Source organism: Saccopteryx bilineata, chromosome 9 (genome assembly GCF_036850765.1).
Source record: "Saccopteryx bilineata isolate mSacBil1 chromosome 9, mSacBil1_pri_phased_curated, whole genome shotgun sequence".
In the NCBI taxonomy this organism is placed as follows: Eukaryota; Metazoa; Chordata; class Mammalia; order Chiroptera; family Emballonuridae; genus Saccopteryx; species Saccopteryx bilineata.
Genome location: NC_089498.1, coordinates 8,635,937 through 8,659,881, shown reverse-complemented (window position 1 = coordinate 8,659,881; position 23,945 = coordinate 8,635,937). Strand labels below are relative to the sequence as shown.

General features: G+C 45.3%; 1 non-coding gene across 1 annotated transcript; it reads left to right on the top strand.

Moving 5' to 3' along the window:
• The first annotated feature begins 22,776 nt into the window (after positions 1 to 22,776).
• Positions 22,777 to 22,852, top strand: TRNAT-GGU (transfer RNA threonine (anticodon GGU)). The gene has a single exon. It is a non-coding gene; the product is annotated as a tRNA-Thr (tRNA).
• Positions 22,853 to 23,945: the final 1,093 nt, after the last annotated feature.

Sequence of the window (23,945 nt, the reverse complement as noted above, 5' to 3'; positions counted from 1 at the left end):
AGGGCTCAGCAGAACATAATTTTAAAATCACTGCTTATTAGCTTTACTTGCCTGCAATCACAGAGGAAGCAGCCAGGACTCAGGGAGGGCAAGTGAGTTCTCTAAAGCCACACAGCGTACCAAAGGCAGAAAGGATCCAGTCATGCCTGTCCGAATACACAGTGCCGTGCCCTGTGGCCTCTGTCCTATGGGAGCTCACAGTCCCGTGTGCGCTGATAGGAATTCAGGCTTAGTTATTTCTCATGTCGTTGTTTAAATGAATATTAGTTAAGCGTGGTAGGATCCTCATCCTCTAGTGTTGTGTGGCTTTTAAGTTTTCTGTGAGGACTTTTGTAGATACATCCCCAGCATGCATTTTCCCGCCACTCCATTTCCCCAACAGCCCCAGATTTCTGTGGTTCTGGGCTGGCCCACGGTAGAACGCGGGTGAGCCCAGGCTAAGCCAATCAGCGCACTCCATCTACTAGCCCCGGTGCTGGTGTCTGTATTGGTTTTCAGGAATGCTGAGACAAAGATTCTCTTTCTTTCCTTCCAGGACACGAACAAAGACACAGGAAGCTCTTCGAGCTACTGAAAGCCACTGTTTGAGTCTAAAAGAGGACACACTTGCTCAAGTTGGAGTCATTACCAAGGAAACCAAGGGAGAGAGGCCGGATCCTGGTGACATCACTGGGCTCCTGGATCATGCCTCCCCTGAAGCCTCAGCAAGCCCACCTCTGGATTTGACAGTCACAGAGGTCAGTTCGAGTCAGGAGTCCATTGGAATCCAAAGCCTAGATAGAGCTTAGGAGGCTGTGGGGGCCGCTGTTGGCGTGGAAAAGTTCCCTGCGAGTCCCAGTCTGCCACCCAGTCTTTCTGGGACCTCTAGCCTCCCAGTCTCAGTTTCTTCAGCTATAACCTAAGAAGGTCAGATTGAAATAACAGTAATAATAAGGGTGACGGTGATGATGGCCTCTTAGCAGGAACTTCCTGCTCGCCACCTGTTTTTATCTGCAACATCTCATCTAGCGGGCCCAACAGCCTCGTGAAGTAAGTAGGAGCACGAGGAAGCTGAGGCCCAGGGCGATTGCGTCAAGACCCCAGCAGTAAATGGCGGAGCTGAGCTTTTGATTCAGGCATCCAACACTACGGACCAAACTTTTTTGTATTTTTGAAGAGCCCAGGAGGACTAGAGCCACAGCTATGTTATTTGCCCTGATCCCCCCAGCACCAAGCATAGTATATACTTCACAAAGAGAGGACATCCAATACTTCTCGGTTGAATAAATGAATGAATGAATAATGAATGAATGAATGAATACATGAGGGAGTGGCTGGAGGAACTCCAAGAGCCGGTCTAGCTCTCAAGTCCTTTGAAGCCTGCCTAATGCTCTTTGCCTAATGAGGGCTCCCAGAAGCATTTCCTGGGTGAGGGGCCAACCCCTCTGCCCTCCTCTCAACCAGCCTTTGCCTCTCTGGCTGCCCCCCCCCCACTAATGAGGGGACACAGCCCAAGGGGACCATGTCTCCAGGCTAATTATTTCACAGTGGCTCTGACCATGCGATTCAAAATATTCCGACTCTTGCTGGTGTTTTACATCTTGCCACTGTTGCCCTTGTCAACTTCCAAGGGCATGAAGCCATGGCCAAACGGGCTAGGCCTTTCAAGGTCAAACCCAAACTTAATTGAACTGGAATAATAAATCCCCCGCCCCTTCGCTTGATGTGCAGGTGACAATACTTAAAATATCGACATGCCTTAATACTTTTAAATTTAGTTGTTTGCTGATCAGCGGCAGCTAGTTAAATTGACCAATCTATCCTGCCCAGCTGGAGATCAAGGGATCAGCACTTAATTTCATTCCCTGAATAAAGAATTTTTTTTTTATATATCCACATGGAAATATCAGAACATGAAAGGTTAAATCAATATGGAGTTTTACATTGCTTAAAGGGCATTTGCATCAAAGCAGTCCTGAATGCAATTCACTTGTTTAATGAATTTTTTATGCTTATTTAATGAATTTCACAAAGGTTTGGTGTTTTTCATAAAATGGATAAGGACTTCCAGTTTTATGAAATAATAAAAATGGAACTGAAGTTATGAAATGAGCAATCTCATTAGTTAGGCATGATATATTCATATGAAAACGTACATGTCTCTGTATTATTGCCTGGGCACCGTTATGCGCGCAGTGGCTTGTTATAATAGCACGGCAAATATTCCTCTGGTTAAGATATCAAGAAATGACAGAAGGAAATTGCATTTTCTCCCCATTTCTAATAATGACATAATTAATGCTCATTTAAAATAATTACCTGGGCATTGTTTCCCAAGAGTGCTGCGGCCTCACTCTATGGTAAATGCATCCTGAGATACTTTTGAACCTCAGTAACTCAGATGATGTCCTTGCTTTTTAATTCGTGTGTGTTGAAGTAAGAATAACCTCCTGCCTTTCCATTTTAATGCCGTGGTGTCCAAACAGAATATACCAGACTGAAATTTATCCGATTACCCACATTCGAAAGAAAAATCTTGTGTTCTGAGATACATAATAGATAGATAGATAGATAGATAGATAGATAGATAGATAGATAAATGGCTTAATTTTCCTTTCCTTGGCTTTTTGGGGGTTGTAAATTTCTTTGGGTCTTGGGCTTCTTATTGGGTGTCCAGAGTTTGGTGAACTGGTCAGGAACCCTGAGATTGACTCCTCTCTGATGTTCAGAGGTCGGAAAATGTCCCAGTTAACAATTTGGCTCTGTGCCTTATAGCTGTTTGACCCTGGTTAAGTTACTTAACCTCTCTGAACCTCAGCTGTAAAATCAGGATTCTACCTGGTAGTTCCTGCCTCATAGGATTGTGGGCAAGACTAAGTAAGTCCATGAGAAGTGTTCAGCGTGGTGTCTGGCATTCAGCAGACAACCCATAATGTCAGCCGTCGTCACAGAGGCGGTTGGTGAGGAGTTCCCCCTGGAATTAGTCACCCGTTCCGGTGTGGAGTCTGAACAGAAGTCTTGAATCAGTGAGACATGGGGAATCACTGGGGAAACTTGAAATGTTTCCTCTTTCTCTCTTTTCCAATTCAAGAGGACAAGCAGCTGGGTGGCTCTGTGGGCATTCTATGCTGATATTAATCTCGGCAACATTGGTAAAAGTGCAACTGAATCCATTCTGGCCCCTTTGATTTCACAGGGGGGACAAATTCAGGGGAGCACATCAGTGAGTATGTTTGGGGCACCCACTGGGTGCTGAGCCCTATCGAGAGGGCCCTAAGGAAAGGGAAGGGCAGAGCGCCTCATCCTCAAGGGGTCTGTAATGTCAATAGGGCAATATGAAACTGACAGGATGCAATTGCATTAGCAATAAAATCTCTCGTATCTGTATAGCACTCTGTCATTTTTTTTTTTTTTTTAAAAAACCTTTCAGGAATCACATAAGTAGTTGGATCTGCTGATCCCTTAGGACTCTTTTGACAGCAGATTGAAATAGTAATTCCATTGGATACAGAGAGGTACTTATCACTGTGGTTAGCAAATTGGTCCCTGTAGTTCGAACTGAGCTGTAGCACCAGCTCGGCACAGTTCCAGCTGTGTGGCCTCCTGCAAGTCACTTAACCTCTCTGAGTATCAGTTTCCTTATCTTTCAAATGGAGATGATAAAAATAAACCACTACATTTGCTGGCATGTAAGACGCATGGCCCTGTCTTTCCTCGGCACCCCCCAAAATTAATTACTCTGCCCCATGTGCCCATGTTCCAGGTGGAAATGAGAGTTAAAGAGAGAACGTAATGGATGATGCTACCCCCTAGTGGTAAAGTTAGGTGATTCAAAACTTCACAGCAAAGGTAAGAGTACCATTGCCTTTTGGTAGTGGTGACAGTTGATAAATTTTTACTTTATAAATTTAAAAAATAAAAAAATAAAAAAGGTTACAGGCTTGATTAGAGTTGGAGTTATTTCTTCTATTTCCCAGATTCACACACACACAAATTTTAATGTTGTCATTTAATACTCTTGGTAGTTAGTTGATTATTACTGAGTATCCAGAAATTCTGACGTTCTGCTCAATTCCAATATATAGTTTACTGTGTTTATTATAATAAAATAGTAAAATCATAAAATAATAAAAATCACGTTAATATAGACAGTAAACATACTCAACTACTTCTTCCAAATTCTATTCTAATATGAGGGTGACCCTTAGAATATTCCGTTAGTAATAATAAAGCTAATAAAATTTCTTTAAACTCAGGTCTTAACCCCAAGATCAGAGCTCCTTTTAAGATAGAGCCCCGTCTCTCCTCTTCACGTTTGCGTGTTTCCCTTGACATTGACCCCCCAAGCTGGACCAGACACACACACCTGAGACACACCTGAAGGCCTCAGGGACTAACACAAACCCACTGCTCCTGCCAGGAAGGTGACTCGCTCTCACTCCTGGGTGAAGGGTGGCCCCTGGCATCTGCGTAATGAAAACCCTCCCCTTGAAATCTTGATCTGCCCCCCTGAGAGAAGCCGTAATTCCGCAGCAATAGATAAGAAACCCTGCAGGAATGCGGCGGGATTCTCAGCAAAAATGATGAGGGGTAGAGATAACCTTTACATAATCCTGCTAGGCTTCAAATCTGCCTTCACCTACGTCTTTTGACTCATGAGGGCAGCCTATCAGGGCCAACGATAGCCTCGTTTTATTTTCCCGGGGAAGACGCTTAGATGATGCGCAGGAAAACGCACCTGTCCTACAACCACACCTCCACCTTGCGCACCCGCTCTCCTGTGCTCAGGCCCAGTCCTTGGAGGCCACCCTGGGCTCCTCTCTGATTCTCATCGTCCCGTCCCCCCCTACACACACACCTCAGCAAATCCTGCTGGCTCAACCATGAGTCTGTCTGGACACTGATCACTCGGACCCAGCCCGGGACTCCAGGTCACGGTCACATGTAGCCTGCGCCGCGCAACAAGCTCCTACCCGCCTTTCCCCTCCCCACTCTTGCCCCCTCAGTCCGTAGCCCACACAGAAGCCAGACTGGTGCTGTTAAGATGTAAACCAGATCACATTATGCTCAAACCCCACCTTACTCCGAGAGAATCCTAAGTCCTCCAGCAGCCTGGCTGACACACAGATCTGCCTCAACCCTCCGCACGCTCCCACCTTGCGCTTGCCCTGCCCTCTGCCAGGAACGCTTCTCCCCTGTTGTCTGTGGGGGTGTCCCCTTCCCTAGGGGCCTTCCTTAGCTCCCTCTCCTAGGGAACGCCCCTCCCCGCCCGACTCCCTTAGGGTGCTTTATTTTCCTCTGCGGCACTTAGGGTCCTGGGTTGTGATTCCTTGTTTATCCTCTGTCTGCCTTTCTCACTAAGATATGGGGCTCCGTGTTGTATCCTCTCTGCCTGGAACAGTGTGCGTAGCAAGTGATGGACGAGCACTGAGTGAATGAATGGATGAAGGAATGTCTGGGCCCCACATACCCTTTTATTCAATGCCTGAGATGATTTCCCTCCTCTCCCCCCATCACGGTTTGGAGACAACGAGGGGCTTATTTCAATCAGGCCTTCCTCTGGCTGACTCTTGCCAGCCCCGGGGAGGGAAGGACGTATTTAAAGTACAGATTGAGCTCAACGTGCGCACGGACCCCAGGCCAGCGCTTAAACATGCTTTAAAGACAAAATCAAAAACAGAACAGAGACCGTCTAATCCTGGGGCTTTTCCCCTCCCACTCACCTTGTCCTCCTTTGAGGAGGGAGTCGTTTATAAAATTCAGTTCAATGAGGTTTCCAAGCTACTTGAGGCTTTTCTGAATATCCTACTTGGTGCATTGATTAAGCACCTCTCTGTGCTTTGTGCCAGGGAGGGCTGGGAGGTAGAAAAGTGAACAAGACGAAGCTTGTGCCCTGCAGGTGCTGACAACTCTAGCGGGGAGAGAGACAGACACACAAGCACTTATGAGCCAGGGCAGAAAGAAGAGCTGGTTAAGCGGAGCTGACAGCCCCGTGCTTGGGGCCAGGAGGGTCCATTACATCAACTCTTGTTTGGTCCAATTTATTACCACCACTATTACTAATCTAATAATAATAATTTCTGGTAGGCCTGCCTTCTTTGATATCAAAGGGTTATTTTTCTACTGCCAAAATGAATGATAAAAGAAAACAGCTAATTGGAATTAAAAGCAGTTGCGCTTGCCTGTGGTGGAGAAAGGGCGTGCACGGACTCTTCCCGGATGCACTGAGTGCGGGGGTGGGGGTGGGCGTGGGGGTGGGGTGGGGGGAGTTTCCTAGTATCTCTTAAAAGACCTTCCCCCCAGGGCCTCCTTCAGCAAAGCATGATGGCATTTGCAAAAATCAAAGTCACATTGGGTGTCTCTATCAACTCTGCCATTTAATGTTTAACATCTGGGAGGGAAAATGTCCTGAAGCTTTTCATATAAAGATGTATTCCAGGTTTGCGGTGAGAATCGCAGACAGGGCCGGGATCTCACACGTACAACGGGGGCGGCGCCAGCCAAGGTGCACGGCAGAATCCGGGAACCCCACGCCAGCCACGGCAGGACCTCCGTGGGGATTTCTTGGCGGGGGGGGGGGGGCTGGTTTGCCTCTTCATGGTCCCTAGATTTCAAAGAATGCTTGAAATGGTGGTGGGTCAGCATTTTCCAATCCCATTTTCTGTTGTATTCCGTGACCCTGGGTCCACATCACCACCATTGTCAAAGACATCCCAGATTGGGGGGGGGGGGAGCAGCGCGTACCTGCCGTGAGCTGTTAGGGCAGACATCGACATCGACGGTAACCGCAGACACAGTAGAAAGTAGGCTTTTGTCCTTTATTGTGCCTCCTTAACAATGTTGGCATGTTCTATGTCAGGGGTCACACGTGAAAGTGCCAATAATGTGGGTAAGGTGGGCCAGTTTTTTAGCACAGCACAGTGCATTTTGTGAGAGGCGGAGCCTTGGGCAAGCGGGAGGCCCTGTCTCTGCCTCAGAGAACAACTATCACTCAGCCCCCGCCCTCCCGCGGGGATGCGTGGGCCCAGGCAGGAATTTGGATTTTCACGGAATGTAACAGCCCAGTGAAACCTGCCTGCGGGTCACCAGGGCTGCAGTTGGCGCTGTTCTATATTAACAAAGCCATCTCTAAAAGCTTGGTTATATAAGGTCCGCGGAACCTGAGACTATCTATGACATTTACATCGATGAATACTCCACTTTGTTAGCTTACCGAGTTGTGTAGAATTTGACAGTGCACACAGCATTCCCTGATAATCACAGGCCCCACTTTAGAGACAAGAATGAGTTTTTTAGGGATATCTGTAGGGTTCAGTGGTGGGGCAGGGATTCTAAGCCTAACTTCTTTCCCCAAGGATAACACACTTTGGTTTCTTCCTGCTACTTGAATACCTAATTGTGGGGCATTAGAGAGGGCTCCCAGATTGGACCCTTCTCCCATCAGAGGTCCATCTATTTCCCCTCACCTTGGAGCTGGGCTGGCCGGGACCTGCTTTGACCAACTGAGTGCCGTGGGAGTGACACAGGGCCATGCTGGGTGTGGACATTCAAAGGAATGGAGGCTTTGGATTCCTTCTCCTTGGAGCCTTGAGCTGCCTAGTAAAATACCTGACTAGCCAGCTGTAGAGACTCACATGGTGAAACCCTGAGACTGGATAGAGAAGAAGCCGGTCTGGCTGAGCCAGGCTTCCAACCACCCTGCCAAGGGGCCAGACGTGTGAGTGAACCATGGTGGTTCCCCCAGACTATCTAGCTGCCAGCCGAATGCATGGCAGGACCCCCGTCAATGGCATGGGGGAACAGCGGCATTGTCCACCGAAGCTCTGCACAAATTGCTAGCCCATAAGGCCACATGAAATAATCACTTGGTTTTTGGCCATTAAATTCCAGGGAAGTATATTATGCAAATAATCAAAACTGCCATTCTGACTTGCATGGTACACCACTGGATGGGGTTCTATTTTATTTATTTTATTCTGATTTACAGAAGTGTGTCGGTATCAATAGAGCAAATTTGAAGAATGCAAAAAAGCACAAAAAAGAAATTACCTTCTATCTAATGATTGTCACCAGGAATAATTATCTCTCAGATCTTTCTCTATTTTATTCTATTTTTTTTAAACAAAACTGAGATCCTACTGGGCTTACCACTTTGTAATCTGCCTTAGTCCTTAGTACATTGTGAAAATTGTCCCTTAGTTCGAAATGTTTTTCAGTGTGAGTTTTAATGGCTGCACAGAAAATTTGTGTTATAGATTTACTATGATTTATGCAACCAATTTCATATTGTTTGAATATTTAGTCTTGTTTCCAAATTTTCTGCATTATAAACATGTCTTACAATCAATATCCTCACCCATAACCAATAGTTCATATTTCAGATTATGATTTAGGATGCATATATGCAAAATAAATTGCTAAGGATAAGTTTATGTACACTTTTCAGGCTTTTGAACATTGGGAAGTTGCTCTGTGGACAAGCAATATTTAAAATTGATAATTTTTTAAATACATTTTCAAATACTGTTATCATTAGTTTTAAAAAATTCCTATTTTAGTAGCTGTAACTTATCTGGCCTGTGAGGCACTACTAAGTGCTAACAAATCTATGGAGGGAAATATATTTATTAGGTGTATTTTCCAAAGAAGGAAACCAAGACTCTATGAGATTAAATTCTTTGTCTAAAGTCACACAGGATTTGAATCCAGGTTTGTCTGACTCTACACTCATAACTTATTTAATATGCTGCCTTTTAGTAATTTTAAAATGTATTATTTTTTTAAAATTGTGTTTCTCTGATGTAGAGTGAAGGCAAACATTTTTCTCTCTACATATAAACCATTTGCATCAATCCTTTTGAGAGTTGCCTGTTCATGTCTTTTGACAATGTTTGGATACTGCGTTATGTTTTTTTTTGTCTGTAAATGTTTTTTTTAATGTATTAAGGGCATTAACCTTTTATATCTGTTACTCAGTTTTCTCTCAGTTTGTCATTTTTATTTTTATATTTTTATTTCATACAGGTTGCTTCTTTACTTATAAATTAAAAATTTTAAAGTATATTTTAGTAAATTGACAAAGTCACAATATTCTCAGAGTATGCAAAACTTCAGAAGAACTTTTGAGATTATTCAATGTTTATTTAAGGTCCACATGAAGAAAAAGAGAATCGGAGAATGTAGTGATTATTCTGTGTGGTAAACAATCAGTTTCTTCTATTACTCTAGGAAAAATTGCTTGTTACTCTTGGTCCCTGTGTATATGGGTAAAGAAGAGAAACTTGACCAACCTAAAAATCAAAATTTCAGAAACAGATCTAATGCCTTTCATTTTACATTTCCTTGTTGAGGGGTAGGCTTATCTAATGAATCAATTTGATTATCTCATGGAACATGAAAACTGGACATTCTAGCACAGGGGAACTCTTAAAAATTACATCTTATAGGAAAGTCCAATATCATCATGTGTTTGACTTCTTTGCAGGCTCATGGGTAAATCTCAAACTGGTGCAGGTCATAAAATGAGTTTGAGTAATATTTCTTCTTCTATTTCCTGAGCTTGTGTGAAATTGGTATTATTTTAAAATGTTTGGGAGAATCAGTGAAGTCACCTGGACCTGGAGTTCTTGTGTGGGAAGATTTAAAATTATAAGTTCAATTTCTTTACTAGGTATAGGCCATTTAGGTATTGTTTCACCTTGTGTGAATTTAAATGATATCTTCAACAAATTTGTGTATTTCATCTAAATTGTCAAAAGTGCTAGCATTAAGTTATTAAAATATTTCATTATTATTTTTGAATGTCTGTAGGGACTGTAGTGATGAACGCTTTTTCATTTTCAATATTACTAATTTGTATCCTTTCTCCTTTCTCTCCTTCTTCCTCCCTCCCTCGCTCCTCCCTCCAACACTTTCTCTTTAAATAGCCTAGCTTAAAATTTATCACCTTTGTCGATATTTTCAACAAACCAACTTTGGTTTTATTAATATTCGGTTTTGTTTGCAAACTTCTATTTCACTGGTGTTCACTCATCTTTATTTTCTTCCTTCCATTCATTTTGGGTTTAATTTCTTATTTATTTCTCTTGCTTTTTAAGGTATAAGCTTTAGACCTTTCTGCTTTTCTAATATAAGCATATGAAATTAAACATTTCCCTCTAACCACTGCTTTATCTGTAACCTACACATGTTTATACATTGTATGCTCCTTATTTAATTCAAACCATTTTAAAATTTTTCTCCTAATTTCTTCCTTGACTTATAAATAATTTAGAATGTGTTTTATATATTTGGGGATTTAAAATATATATATATATATATATATATATTACTATTGCTTCATTCCTTCTTCTTACTTCGTGGTCACAAAGTGTCTCCCCATAGAAAGTTGGGGGGATTCACCTCCTATGTCTCTCTTCTTTAGAGGAAAGAGTTGACAGATAAAATACAGACAGCCACTTAAATTTAAATTTCAGATAAACAGTGGATATTTTAGTATAAATATGCCTCAAATATTGCACGGTGACAGTCATACAAAAAACTATTATTCATTGTTTATCTAAAATGCATATTTAACTGCACCTTTTTAAAAAATACAAATCTTATAAAATGAATAGGAGGAATCACAAAATTTGATACTGCCTGTAGAACTACATTTGTCCAGTGTCTGAAAATACTTAATTTATCTATTTTTTTTCTTCCAGTTTTCTGGTTGTTTATGGTGAGTGGGAAAGTCTGGTACCAGTGACTCTGCCTTGGTCAGAATTGAAAGTCTCACACCTCTTTCTAAAGGCAGTGAAGTCACCTGGACCTGGAGTTCTTGTGTGGGAAGATTTAAAATTATAAGTTCAATTTCGTTACTAAAAAGCACTGTGTTCTTGAAGAAAAAGCTATCTCTGTTCAAAACTGCACACATTTGAATCCCTGAATCATACATACTTCACAAGATACTCCATGAAGAAAGAAAAAAAAAACAACTCTGCAAGGTCCAAAATTTTTTGGGGGGGGTCAAATATGTTTGTGCAATGATGCATTCTATACTTTCCTCTTAGACACTCATTCTGCTCATTAGCTTATTTAAGGTTCTGGAAAGTTCTGCCTAATGAAGGTTCATTTTATTTAACTCAATAGTCTCCAATTATATTTGACTACAAGACCCTTTTGTTTTTCTTTTACATAATACTGTAAAAGATACATTTCACTAGCCAGAAACTCAAATTGTGCAAAATTGGAACCTATTAAAATGTCTTCTGTAACTTAATATAATTTATATCTTGATCCTCCATCCACTTAATGACATAAAACTTTATTTTTCCCGAAATATTTTTCACTGATTTTTAAAATGCATTGAGTAGCAGTACATTTTTACGGCGATGCATCCATAGAGTATAATTTTAAAAATATATAGTAAATCATTTTCGCTCACCTTTCTCCAATCTGCCTAAGTTTCCATTGTCCCTCCAGGTATGCATTTCTATTTGTTTCGTGTGTCTTCCAAAATATATTTTTGCGAATAAGTATGAGTTTATTTCCTATCTCCCTCTTAATAAAATACTGCCCCTTGATCTTTTACACTTAATACTTTGTGACGGTCTTTCTACATCAGTGCAGAGGCATAGTTCTCAGTTGTTGTTGTTTTTTACAAATGCCTTGTATGTCCTCGTGTCATGGATATTTGGGTCATTTCTACGTTTTTACTACTGTGAAGTATGCTGTAATGGATAGCCTTGTGTTGATGTCATTTCTCCCCAGGAATTTCAATCTGTAGGGTTAGTTTTCAGAATTACGATTGCTGAAACAAAAGACATCTGCATTAGTAATTCTGATGAATATTGCCAATATTCCATAAGGGGGTTTTCCAACTTACTTTCATACCAGTAATATATGAGGCATGCTTAATGTCTGCTGCCTTTGACACCAGAATGTACTATAAAACTTTTGGGTTTTTGCCAATCTGATAGGTGGAAAACAGAAGCTCTATGAACGTTCCACAAAAGTCACTTATATTTCTTTGATCTGTTTTTCTATTAGATGGCTGGTCTTCTTCTTATCGAGTCTTGTAAATAGTTGTTGCTTGTGTTTGGGTTTTTTATTTTTGGATCTTGCAGAATATTTTAAAATCTAAGTGAACTGATCAACCTTTTCTTTTATGACATCTTGGTTTTGAGTCATAATTAGAAAGACTTTTGCCCTTCCTAGCTGATAAAGAAATTTACAGTATTTTCTTCTAGAAATTTTATGACTTAATTTTTAAAATTTAATTATTTGATCAAGTTTTTAATTGTCTCCAGCCAGGAACAGAGCCAAACAGATTCCCCTCTGGGGGTTTCATTGCTTCCCCCATGTCTTGGCTTGCACTGGGCTGGGGGATGACCTTGGTTGACCTTGTGGTCTCTTAACCCTCTGGTCCATGACATGTAGGGCTGCACCTTTTCATATTCCAATCTCCAAATCTTGGGTTTCAGAGGCTCAAGACTATGGCTTTCCAACAATTACGTTCTTGCCATTGAGTTTCCAAAGTCTGTTTTGGAACTTGAAAGCTGAGAAGGTTCTCTTTTTCTGTCTTCTGCACCCTGAAGGCAGTTAGTTACCTAGCACACTAGTCACTGATGCCAGGGTGTATAGAGGTGGGAGGGGGCAGAGTGGATCGAAAGTCTTGGGCAGGCCTGACCTGTGGTGGCACAGTGGATAAAGCGTTGACCTGGAAATGCTGAGGTCGCCGGTTTGAAACCCTGGCTTGCCTGGTCAAGGCACATATGGGAGTTGATGCTTCCAGCTCCTCCCCCCTTCTCTCTCTCTGTCTCTCTCTCCTTGCTCTCTCTCTCTGTCTCTCTCTCTCCTCTCTAAAAAAAAAAAAAAAGTGTTTTTAGAAAGTCTTGGGCAAAGAAGCCGAGCCATGTTTTAAATATATGGCTTCAAGGCTCCATTGGAGCAAAGTTTGCCCGGGCACTGAGGATGGCTCTGTGGCCTCTGCCTCAGGCGCTAGAATGGCTCTGATTGCAGCAGAGCGACGCCCCAGGATGGGTAGAGCATCACCCCCTAATGGGCGTGCCAGGTGGATCCCAGTCGGGTGCATGCGGGAGTCTGTCTGACTTCATCCTTGTTTCCAACTTCAGAAAAATACAAAAAAAAACCCCAAAACAAACAAACAAACAAAAATATATGGCTTCTTCATGCCACAATCTTAGTTAGCATGGTACTCAGGAAGTATGGTTGGAAGATTGAGCCATTTTCCCCACTGGAGGTTTATTTAGTGGGGCAGGGATGGCTTCTTCCTAGTCCTGGTTCCATCAGGTCACCTTGGGGAAACTTGTGTGACTTCACGTCCTTGAGCCTCAGTTTCCATTTCTGCGTGACCTCCTTCCCAGGCTCTCTGCGAGAATGCAAACATACCACGAAAGCAAAAGTGCTTTGTCAAGCTAAAAGCACGGTACAGATGTAAGGCATTACTATTATCTTTGTTCTCATCAAAAGCATTTACCCAGGGCCCCCTGTGTTCAAAACACCCGGCCAACGCATCTGTTCGAACACATAACAAATACCTCTTTGAGATGTTTTTAATTGCACGTTAGTTTCCTTTCAGACCTGATTCATTTCTGATCTGAACAGCAACAAAGGAGGCTTTTATGGCCGAGGCTCATTTCTGGAAATTAAATTTCCATTTTCAACACTAATGCTACTGTAATTCGCCGTGGTTTCTGTCTCTTTTTATTGTGTCTGACAGCGACCGGCCTATCAGCGTAAGTGGCTGAATACGAGTATGTAAATGTCCAACATAAAAAGACATTTTTGAAAAGCAGGGGAAAGAAAAACATTTAAAGTAGGAAATTAGAGCAGTTATTGGATCCCACACCACGGTTAATGAGTGTGCAGGGAAGCAAACAGTTTCTGGCTCTGGGACCTCAAGCGTTGCAGCCGGGGCAACACTTCTCCTGTTTTTGGAAGGAAATCAGTAATAGCCTCCACACATGGGGAGCCACCAGTTTGCATTTTTCAATGCCCCCGGGGAGGACAGGGTTTCTGGTTTCAAATCTGTTAAATTTTTCTTTAAAAGACCGGTTTTGTTCGGAAACCCAAACAGAAATTAGCATATTAGGAATATATGCAGGTCACGTGTCTGCCCGGTGCTGGAAGATTTCATCAAGCGTGGCTTGCAAAACATTCGTGGGTTCCCAAGAAAGTTGGGTGGGACGCGGTCACTTTGGCCTAATTAGGTAAAAATCTCTTAAAAGCTCCACACCCTGATTTTTTTATTAAGTATTATGTAGATAAAATCTGGCTGGATGCCCATGAATGTGTTAAAAGTGGCCATTTCAGTGTGGGGAGTAGTGAGACATTTTAATTTGCTTTCTCTTGTTTATCTGTCCTTTTCTAAATTTATCTTATAATAGAAGAATATGGTTTTAGAAATAAGAAAAATGGGAGGTACTTAAGACAAGGCAGAGTAAAAACTCATAAATAGTTTTGCTTTTTTATGTTGTTCCCAGGGCACAGGATGCGACTTTAGTTCAAATTAATACAAACATTTTAATGAGCACCTATTAAGTGTAACATTGTGCTTTCCTTCAATGGGAACCTGCTTTGAAGGGAACACAGACTACTATGGGAAATTTTTTTTTTTAAAAGCCTTACCTCACTCATGCCAATCTAAGCTATTGTGTGTCTTGTTAATAATATTCTAATTGTTGGAGATACCACCCCTACAAACATGCCTCTTCAATTAAACCTGGGAGCATGGTAGTCCTGAAGGCATGCTTTCATCCCCTTCTGCTGTGTGAAGTTGGGCAGATCATTCTGTGAGCTATGGGTGAACTCTGGCTTAGTCACTGGGGTTAGGTTCTGAGAAACTGGGACCAGGAATGGGGCGTCCAACGAGGGCAAAAGACAGAGAGGAGTGAGTCAAACCAAGCCCTTCGGGAGCGCTGGGACTCTGGCAGAGATTGTTTGCTGGTCACCAAAAATCCACTTTCCCCTCTTCCTCCTCCTCTTTCTCTTCTTCCTCCTTCATCATTCTTGCTGCAGAGCTCGACCCCACTCCGTGGGCTCCCCTACACTTAGGTCTGGCTGTGTGGCTGACTCTCAGTCGAAGGAACGTGAGCAGAAACGCTACGTGCTGCTCTGGGCCCAGGCTCTGTGGAAGTCGTACATCCCTCCGTGGTCTTTCCCTCTCCTTCGGCAGCACACTGAGAACGTCGCCTCTTCCCACCCAGGAGTTGACAGAGCCACAGAACAGAGAGAGCTGAGATCCCCGAATCATAACGTGGAGAGAAGCCACTGCTCAGGAACCCTGCCTAAGGCTCATGCAGAAGGACAAGTAAAGGTCCATTGCATCTGAGGAGTCATGTTTCGGGATCTCTTCGTTTCCATGGAGTAGATTGCCTAGCCGACGCCGAATCAAACCAAGGCCAAGAGCTTGAGGCAGGATCGGTTGTGTAGAGGAGCCAAGTGCTGGCTGAGACGGGGCTTGAGTAACTCCCTTTACTGACTTGTAGGTGAATAATAAGTGAGATGAGGACAGAGTTGTGGGGACTCCGTGGCCAGCGTGGGTTAATCTGTGGGGATCCTTAACAGCCAAGGGTTGCCTGGTAGGATTAGCTTCCCTGGGCTTTGTTTCCTCGTCTGAAAAACGAGGATGTTGGACAAGATCAAGAAGAGCCAACACCGATAAACCGGAAAGGGCTGCTAAGAGTGCTGTGCTAAGGAGGATTCTGAGGTCGGGTCGTGGATCTTTCAGAGGGTACCATGGCCAAATAATGATACAGGCGCGGGGAGGGAAAGAAGGGACCTGAACACCCGGATTGCCATGGCATGCCAGATGTCTTTTTGATATTTATGAGTCTTATCATGGGCAGATCACTTCAGGGTAGGAGTAGTCAATGTATCCAGCAACGTGACCTTGGAGACTGGACAGCTGGGGGGGGGGGTCAACTCGTGTCTCCTGAGGCTGTTAGTTTAGCATTTTTAACTTCAAAGATACCAAGCTGTCTGCCTTATAGATAATTGAAAATTCTGTCCATGTTTTCATCATCTTTTTCTTTTCTTTTGTTGCTGGGTTATTCTAAAAGAGCTCAATAAAAAATATATAAATACTAATTTCTAATTGAGTTCCAAAAAAGTTCTAACCAGTTAAACTAATTTGGATAAAGACTTAAAAAAAAATTCAGACAATGCAGTCAGAGGTCCTGAGGTAAGCAAATACTGTTGACATCCCTTGGGAAGATTAGCCATGCTACTACCATGGTGGCCCAGAGGAAGGAAGCTAACTCATCTTTTCAAACCCCTGGAAAGCCATATGTATCATGCAGTTGGGTTTAGTGACCAGAGAGCCAGGAGGCAGGGGTTCAGGTCAAACTTGTTGCCAATTTGCTGTGTGGCCTGGGACAAATGACATCCCTCCTCTGAGCCTCAGTTTTCTCACCTGTGAAATAGGGGTTTGGGATTAGATGCATGGTTTTTTAATGACGTTCCTTGGATCCCAAAGATTCAGAGGTAATGTTTTGGGGGAGGGAGTTGCTGAGCTCGTGGGGTCCTGGGGTCCCTTTCTCATTTCCACCAGGGTGACCTCCCTTATGTCCAAAGCGATGATCTTGTGATTCCCTCCCCCTCCTCAGCGAGGCAGTCCTCTGGGCTGTGAGGTTGACCCATCTGGCTGGAGCAGGCCCCCGCCCCGGGGGGCTGAGCAGAGGGGGCAGTGAGCTGGGCATCACTCCAGACGCCGGGCTGCCATCTGAACGCTGTGCAGCTGCCTAAATATTTTGCCTCCAGGTTCCTCCCCACAGCTGCCCATGCTCTGGATCATCTTAATTAAAGGGGCTCTCTCATTCCACCTCTGGCTTTTTGTAAGTTCATCTCCACCCCTTGCCCCAACTTGATATTCAACCCCCAAGTCTGGCTGTGGTTTCCTTTGGACTCGGTTGTATTAGTGCCATGGTAGTGGGAGTAGTCACATATTAATCATATAATAATGAATATAGCCCCATGTTTACAAACCACTTCAAGTTTTGGACATACTTTCACCTTCGTTAATCCATTTACAGACAGAAACCACAACCCATTCCGCCTTTTCTCTTTCCCTTTCATTGCAAATGTGGTAAACAGTTATATCTCATTAAGAACACCAACTTTGGACCCAGGTTGCCATGGCTCGAATCTTGGCTTCATCATGTACTAGCTGTGTGACCTGGGGCAAGTTACTTACCCTCTCTGAACCTCAGGTTCCTCATTTGTAAATGGGGATAATACAGCACCTACTTTATAGGCTATTACAGAGTAAATGATTTAGACTGGGTAAAGTGCTTAGACTACTGCCTGGCATGTACTAAGTGCTATATAAACATTTGCTACTATCTTAAAAAATATATATATATATATGTTTAAACAAAACAATATATATATATATATACACACACACACACACACACACACGCACACACACACACACACACACACACATAAACAATCGAGAAACAAATGAAATGGTAATGAGGGAACCAAAGACATTTAGGGGCAATAAATAAACTGTTCTGATCTCTCTCCCAAGATTAACCCCTGGCTCTGTGTGTCCTTCCAGGGCCTTAAAAAATATCTAGCTGCTTTACAGTGTAATGCAACTGTCTCTGTGCTCTGCAGCACGCTCACTCTCCCTTAATTCATCAGGGCTGCTTTTCCGGTGCCAAAGCAGAATGGATGCATCTCAGGCTGCCGCACGGCGCAGAACGTCCGAGATGCTCGGCTTCCCTGCGTGCGGGCCTGCAGGCACCTCCTGCGCATGTGTGCTCCCGAGTCCACGGGCAGGTGTTTAGAAGTGTGCCTGGGAGGCTGGAGTGGCCGCGCCGTGAGGGTTTTCTTAGCTCCTGCCGGATTGCACGTGTGGCCTTCCGAAGAATCCTGAGCACCAGCGCTGGATGTGGGATCCCGTGCAGAGAGGCTGGAGCGCGCCCCGCGGGAGGAACAGCCCAGCCTGCTGGGACTTCCTGTCTGTTGTCCCACAGGGCAGGGAGGTCTCCTCGGAGCTTCCTCTGCCTTTGGGTGTTCATGGGGGGCGGGGGGAGCTCCTTGCCTGTCAGGGGCTAGTTTGCCAGGCACCCTCACCTTGCTTCCCCAGCCCGCCCCACCTTGTTGCAGGAGGAAGTCACCCTGCGCACAGTGAGGTTTGAAATGAACTACAAGAGGGAGGTGACTCCGGTGGGGCAGTGAGGCCGCTGGGAACCCGGGGAGGCCGCTTTCCCACCCCAAGCCTCCTGCGCAGCCTCCTGACCCCTCAGCTTTACCCAGCAGGTCCACCTCATCCCTGAAGCAGACCCTGGTGGTGCTTCTGGTTTGCTTCCATTGCCTCCCTAACTCTAACATCGCCACTTACAGGGAACTTGGCCTGGCTGGCTCTTCATGCGCTGGCGGCTCCAGGCTCAGCCAGGCCTGCCCCAGTCGTGGGGATCTTGCGCATGAAATTAGGTGGAAGGCGCGGCCCAGTGTCTCAGCACCGAGCGTCCACCTGGACTCGGGTTCACACCCTGGGTTCTAGCCCCAGCCCCGCCCATCACGAGGCTGGGGCCCTTACACCAGTCCCAAGCCTCATTTGCTCAGGTCCCCTCCAGCCCCGACATGTACACTATTCTAGGTGACCGAAGATTTAGAAGGACACAGTGCATCACTTGATGCTGAAAAGGGACAATAGGTGCAAATAGGAGGCTTAAATCAATCCCACACAGAAGGAAAGAAAAAAAAAAAAAGCAAACAGAAACACCTGGATAAAGACCTTTTAAAATCAAGGAGCGCATTCTTGGAAGGGTATTAGGTTCCGGCAAACAGTCACACAGAAAATGTCCTGTCAGAGGAGCCTAATGCGGTGACATGTTAGATCTGTCATTTCCTTTTGATCTAGCAGACCTTGAATTACCCACGGCAAGTCTCCCTCTGGGGTTTTTAAAACCACTGAGCGGCAGCAGTTATGAACCGGCTTCTGAAGTCGCACCGGCCTGGGGAGGGGGGTGTGGATTCTGGAGTTTTCCACTTTGTGACCTCAGGAAACTGACTTACCCTCCTGGAGCCTCCAGCCTCCTTTACTTTCTTACGTGTAAAGTGGGAGGCTAGGGACTCGGGCACACTGAGTCCTGATTCAGGGCGAGGCCTGATTTTGATCACTCTGCTAGAATTCAGTGGTTTTGTCCTCACAACAGCCCCATAGAGTAGGTCACTGTCACCGCCCCCATTTTACAGATGGAGAAACTGAGGCTTAGAGAAATTAAGTAGCCACCAGAAGGTTGTACCAGGAGCAAATACTGGGAGCTGAGCCACAACAGCTTCTAACCTCCAATCCAACACCCTCTGCCCCATAGAGAGAATGTCAAATGGCTCCCGGGAGCACCTGATGCTCAGTCAGGGCTCAAAGCATCCTGGGAAAAAGACCCAAATGACAACAATCAAACCGCCTGGGAAATCACACCCGTGTCATAGCCTTTGGGTGTTTGCACACCCCAGCCCGACTGGGGAGAGTTTCCTCTTTGACTCCCTCTGGGCTGACTCAGAAGGCAGAGATTTGGGCTGGGTTTTGCTCCATCTGTGTTTTTTTTGTTTTTGTTTGTTTGTTTTCTCCTTAACAGCCAAGAATGACTGAGGGATGCCGGAGTTTCTGTCATCAATGGTAAGCAATGTCCCTAAAGAGTAGAAAGGCACACAAGTGACACCATCAGCCCTGGTCCCTCAGAGGGAAGTCATTAGACGGTGGTGGGCGCACTGCCTGGCGTGGAGACCTGGGTTCTTTCTCTGGCTGCACATTGGGCAGGTGTGAGAACGTAGTTTCCAGAGGAAGGCCCTTCTGCCCCAAGGCTGAGGCTGAGGCTGGGTTTAGGGGAGCGAGGCTGAGGCTGAGGCTGGGTTTAGGGGAGCGAGGAGGCTCTCTGCTGCTTCTACAACTCTCTGGGCACCATCTTCCCCAGAGGAGAGGTTGCTGGGTTGGCGGGGGCGTGTGGGGAGAGGGGGAATCCACACTGAGCTCTGCAGAGGAGGGCAGCCAGAGTTTGAGGTTTAGGGTCAGAGGGTAAGCAGAGAAAGAGACACACCGAGAAACTACCGTAATTAGTTTAAAGTGTTGCATCACAGAAATTAAAGGGCAAGTATCAAGTAACCAGTACCAATAATAATAATAATAAAATTTCCCCTCATCTTGGGTTCTCCTACCTGCTCTGGCCCTGGTCACCTCTCAGAACATGTTCTCCCTTCTAGAAGGGTGTAGATAAGAGAGTGAACTCCATCCACAGGGTCTCAGGAGGCAGGGGGAAGCCCGACAGACAGATTCTAGTGGGCAAAGCTTGTGCTCATGGGAAGAACAGGCTGACACATAAATTAGTGTTTTCTCTGTCCCTGGAGGTAGGCAAGCAAAGGGGGGATGCCCGATAGGGATATTCTAGAAAGAGTTCAAACCTTAGAAGGGGAGGTTCTACTAGCTGAAACTTAAGGTCCATTTTAATATGTTATTCTCTGTAAAGGTGTTGAACTTACAGGTGGAGAACTTCTTCCCTCCTGTCTCCTCTGTCCTGCCCTGGAGAAGGGAGTAGGAACCTACATCAAGTCTGACCTCAGGCCCTCCCCAGGTGATGGAGCGATGGGCAGGGTCACAGGGCTGGCTTATTGCCTGGAACATCCCTCCTCCCTGCGGATTGGAGAAAGGGCTATTAGAGCCCAGGGTTGGATTGTATCTGTTCTCTCTCTTCTATTACTAAGTTCTCATACAATACTTTCCATGTACAAGACACTATTCTGGGTCCTTTCCAAATAAAGCCTTAGATGGAAGGCTTTATTATCATCAGTATCTTACAGATGGGGAAACTGAGAACAGAGAGGTTGAGGAGCTTGCCCAGGGTCACACAGCTAGTAAGTGACAGATCAGGATTTGAACCCAGACAGTGCGGTTCTAGACCATACTCTGAATGCTTAGCATGCTGCTTTAATTTTTATATGAAAGCTTCAGCTTTTTGAGGTCTTGCTAGTGATCCGACTGAGTCTCACTGGAGGATAAGTGTCTTTGAGCCTTCACCACCTCCACCCATGGACTTATTTTGTTAGCCTTTGGGACCTGGCCTCTGGGGTGATTTCTGTGGGTTGGACTCTCTCACTTGACATCAGCCCATTCAGAGAGCTGGCCTGGGTCATAGAAAGCCTGGAGGGAGACTTTGTATGATTTCATGCATCAGACCTGTTTTCTCTTGCAGAGTATCTGCTACTCATCCTGGAAATTTCAACTGCATTACCGTTTTCTTGATGCCCTTGCCTTTCCTGCTCTAAGGTTGTTAGTCAGGTTAGGCAAAGCTACGCTGCAGTATAACAACCAACCTCAAAATCTCAATGGGTCATCACAGGTACAGTTTATTTCTCAATCATGCCCAGTCACCTGCAGATGCAGGCACCTCTGCAGAGCCCTGCTCCACCATGTGACAACCCCAGGTGATTTCCTTCTTGTGATTTCACCTGCTTAACGCATTTGTCTTAAAGGGGCACAAGAGGCTGGAGAATCGTGGAAACGTGTTTCAATGGGTAACTTATACTCACATATCATTGGCCAGAACCAGTCACACGACCCAAAATGGCTGGGAAGTTAATCTCTCCTAGGTGTCCAGGCAAGAGAGGAATGCTAAATATGGCTGATCGCTAGCAACGTCCTCCACACTAGACCAGGTTTCCTTCTAATTATTCTTATATCCTTCCTTTTCTATATCAGTTTGTGATTATATATATATATATATATATCTGTGTGATTATATGATGAATGTCCATCCTTCTCCCAGTCTTCATTAGAACATAATTTCCATGAGGCAGGAACCATGTCTACATTTGTGTATTGTTGAATGAGTGGATGGATGGATGGATGGATGAAGGCTTAGTAAGCCCTTTGTGTGAAAGGCGATGCAGTCACATATCAACCTTAGTTGAATGTGTCTGTTATTTCCTCCAAAGTTTCAGAACTGGCGTAATCCTAATAAGGGCTAATTAAGAGTTCCTAAGGGATTAACACCTGAGACCTTTCTGCGAATTAATTATCATTTGGTGTTAAAGATGCAACCGAAATCCCCAGGAGAAGTTGTAATCTCTGAACTGAGGACACACTCCTGCCGCAGTCTGAACCTTGCTGACCCGCTGATCCTCTCTGTGGCAGCAAAGAGCGAAGCCACCGCTGGGAAAGGCTCCTGGCCTCGATCATATTATAGCTGCAGCTCCCCTGGCTCATAATCTCCGAGTGGAGACGGGATCAAAGAGACAAGTGGTACACTTAGGACATCAGCAGAAAATGCGCTCCCCACCCCGAAACAGTATGTTTCAGATGGCTGCAAATGCATGTTGAAGGGGGCCCTGCAGAAAGAGAAAGGGGACACTAACCCTTCACAACCTCTTTTCTCCTGGGACCTCTGATTTCTCTCCAATATCACTTACAGCTTCATCTAAATAACCTACCTGTCCCTTGAGTGCCAACATGTTGTGAGAAGTCATCACAGAGAAGGATTTAAGCTTAGTCACAATAGATGGTGGTCTTGTCAATCGGTTGAGCTGCTGGGCAGCTGAGTTTCATCCGAGGTCACAGCGAGCCTTTTCTCCTCCCACTGTTAAATGTGATGTTATGATGCATGGAGTTGTCACCTGTGGTAGCCACTGGCAATGTCAGTCCCGTAGTCAGGCTCTCCTCCTTCATGGCACACGGTAGAGCTGCATTTCCTCAACCTTGAACAGTGTAGCCGTTAACTTGCTGTGGTCAATGGAATGTGAGCAGAAGTGACATGTGTCTCAGAAACTTTAAGAGTCAATGTGTAGGCCCTGGCCAGTTGGCTCAGTGGTAGAGCATCGGCCTGGTGTGCGGAAGTCCTGGGTTCGATTCCCAGCCAGGGCACACAGGAGAGGCGCCCATCTGCTTCTCCACCCCTTCCCCTCTCCTTCCTCTCTGTCTCTCTCTTCCCCTCCTGCAGCCAAGGCTCCACTGGAGCAAAAGATGGCCCGGGCACTGGGGATGGCTCCTTGGCCTCTGCCCCAGGCGCTAGAGTGGCTCTGGTCATGACAGAGCGATGCCCCGGATGGGCAGAGCATTGCCCCCTGGTGGGCGTGCCGGGTGGATCCCGGTCGGGCGCATGTGGGAGTCTGTCTGACTGCCTCCCCATTTCCAGCTTCAGAAAAATACAAAAAAAAAAAAAAAGAGTCAATGTGTAATTCCCCTTTAGCCTTCTTCTTCTGCCCCGGCAGCTGATGACACCCCCCCACCCCCCACCCCCCACAGGAGCCTCAGTACCCTGGGTCCCTGAGTGAGGAATCTGATGGACATAACCTTCTAGGTGACCTCCAAAGGATATGGAGCGTAAGCAAAACTATGCCTTTTTTGGGTAAGGCCCTGAGATTTTGAGTCATTTGTTACTGCAGCATAACCTAGCCCATCCTGCTCAGCACACATGGTTATTTTAAGATAGAGGTGAGAGTATTGATTTTGGAACTTCAATGGAAGTGAGTCCCAATGTGGGCAGCAGATGCCGAGAGGAGCATTGTGGAGCAAACGGTCAGAGCAGGATCTCTGGAGTCAGGCATTCCTGGGTTCTGCTATGCCACATAGGGCTGAGTGACTTGGGACAAGTTGCTTAACATCTCTGGGCCTTGTTTTCTCTTCTCTGAAAAACGAGACAAGGGCCTATCTCATAGGGCTGCAGTGAGGAGCGAGTGAGAGAGGACAGAGAGCCGGCAAGCTGGCTCCCACTCAGTAAACACTCACACACCCTGGCTGTTGAGGCAGCCAGCACGGCACGCATCCCACAGAGCGCAGCGAGCGGAACTCCCCTGGCTCTGCGCAGCAGCTCAGCTCAGTCTCTGTTTCAGGCCAAGCGTTAGAACCCAGCCAGTTTGGCGTTATCCGCTCCCCCCCATTTTCCAGAAGGGTGCAGGGGAGGAGGGGGTCTATCTTCAACCTCTGCTGGCGTCTGCTGAGTCATCCTCATTCCTGT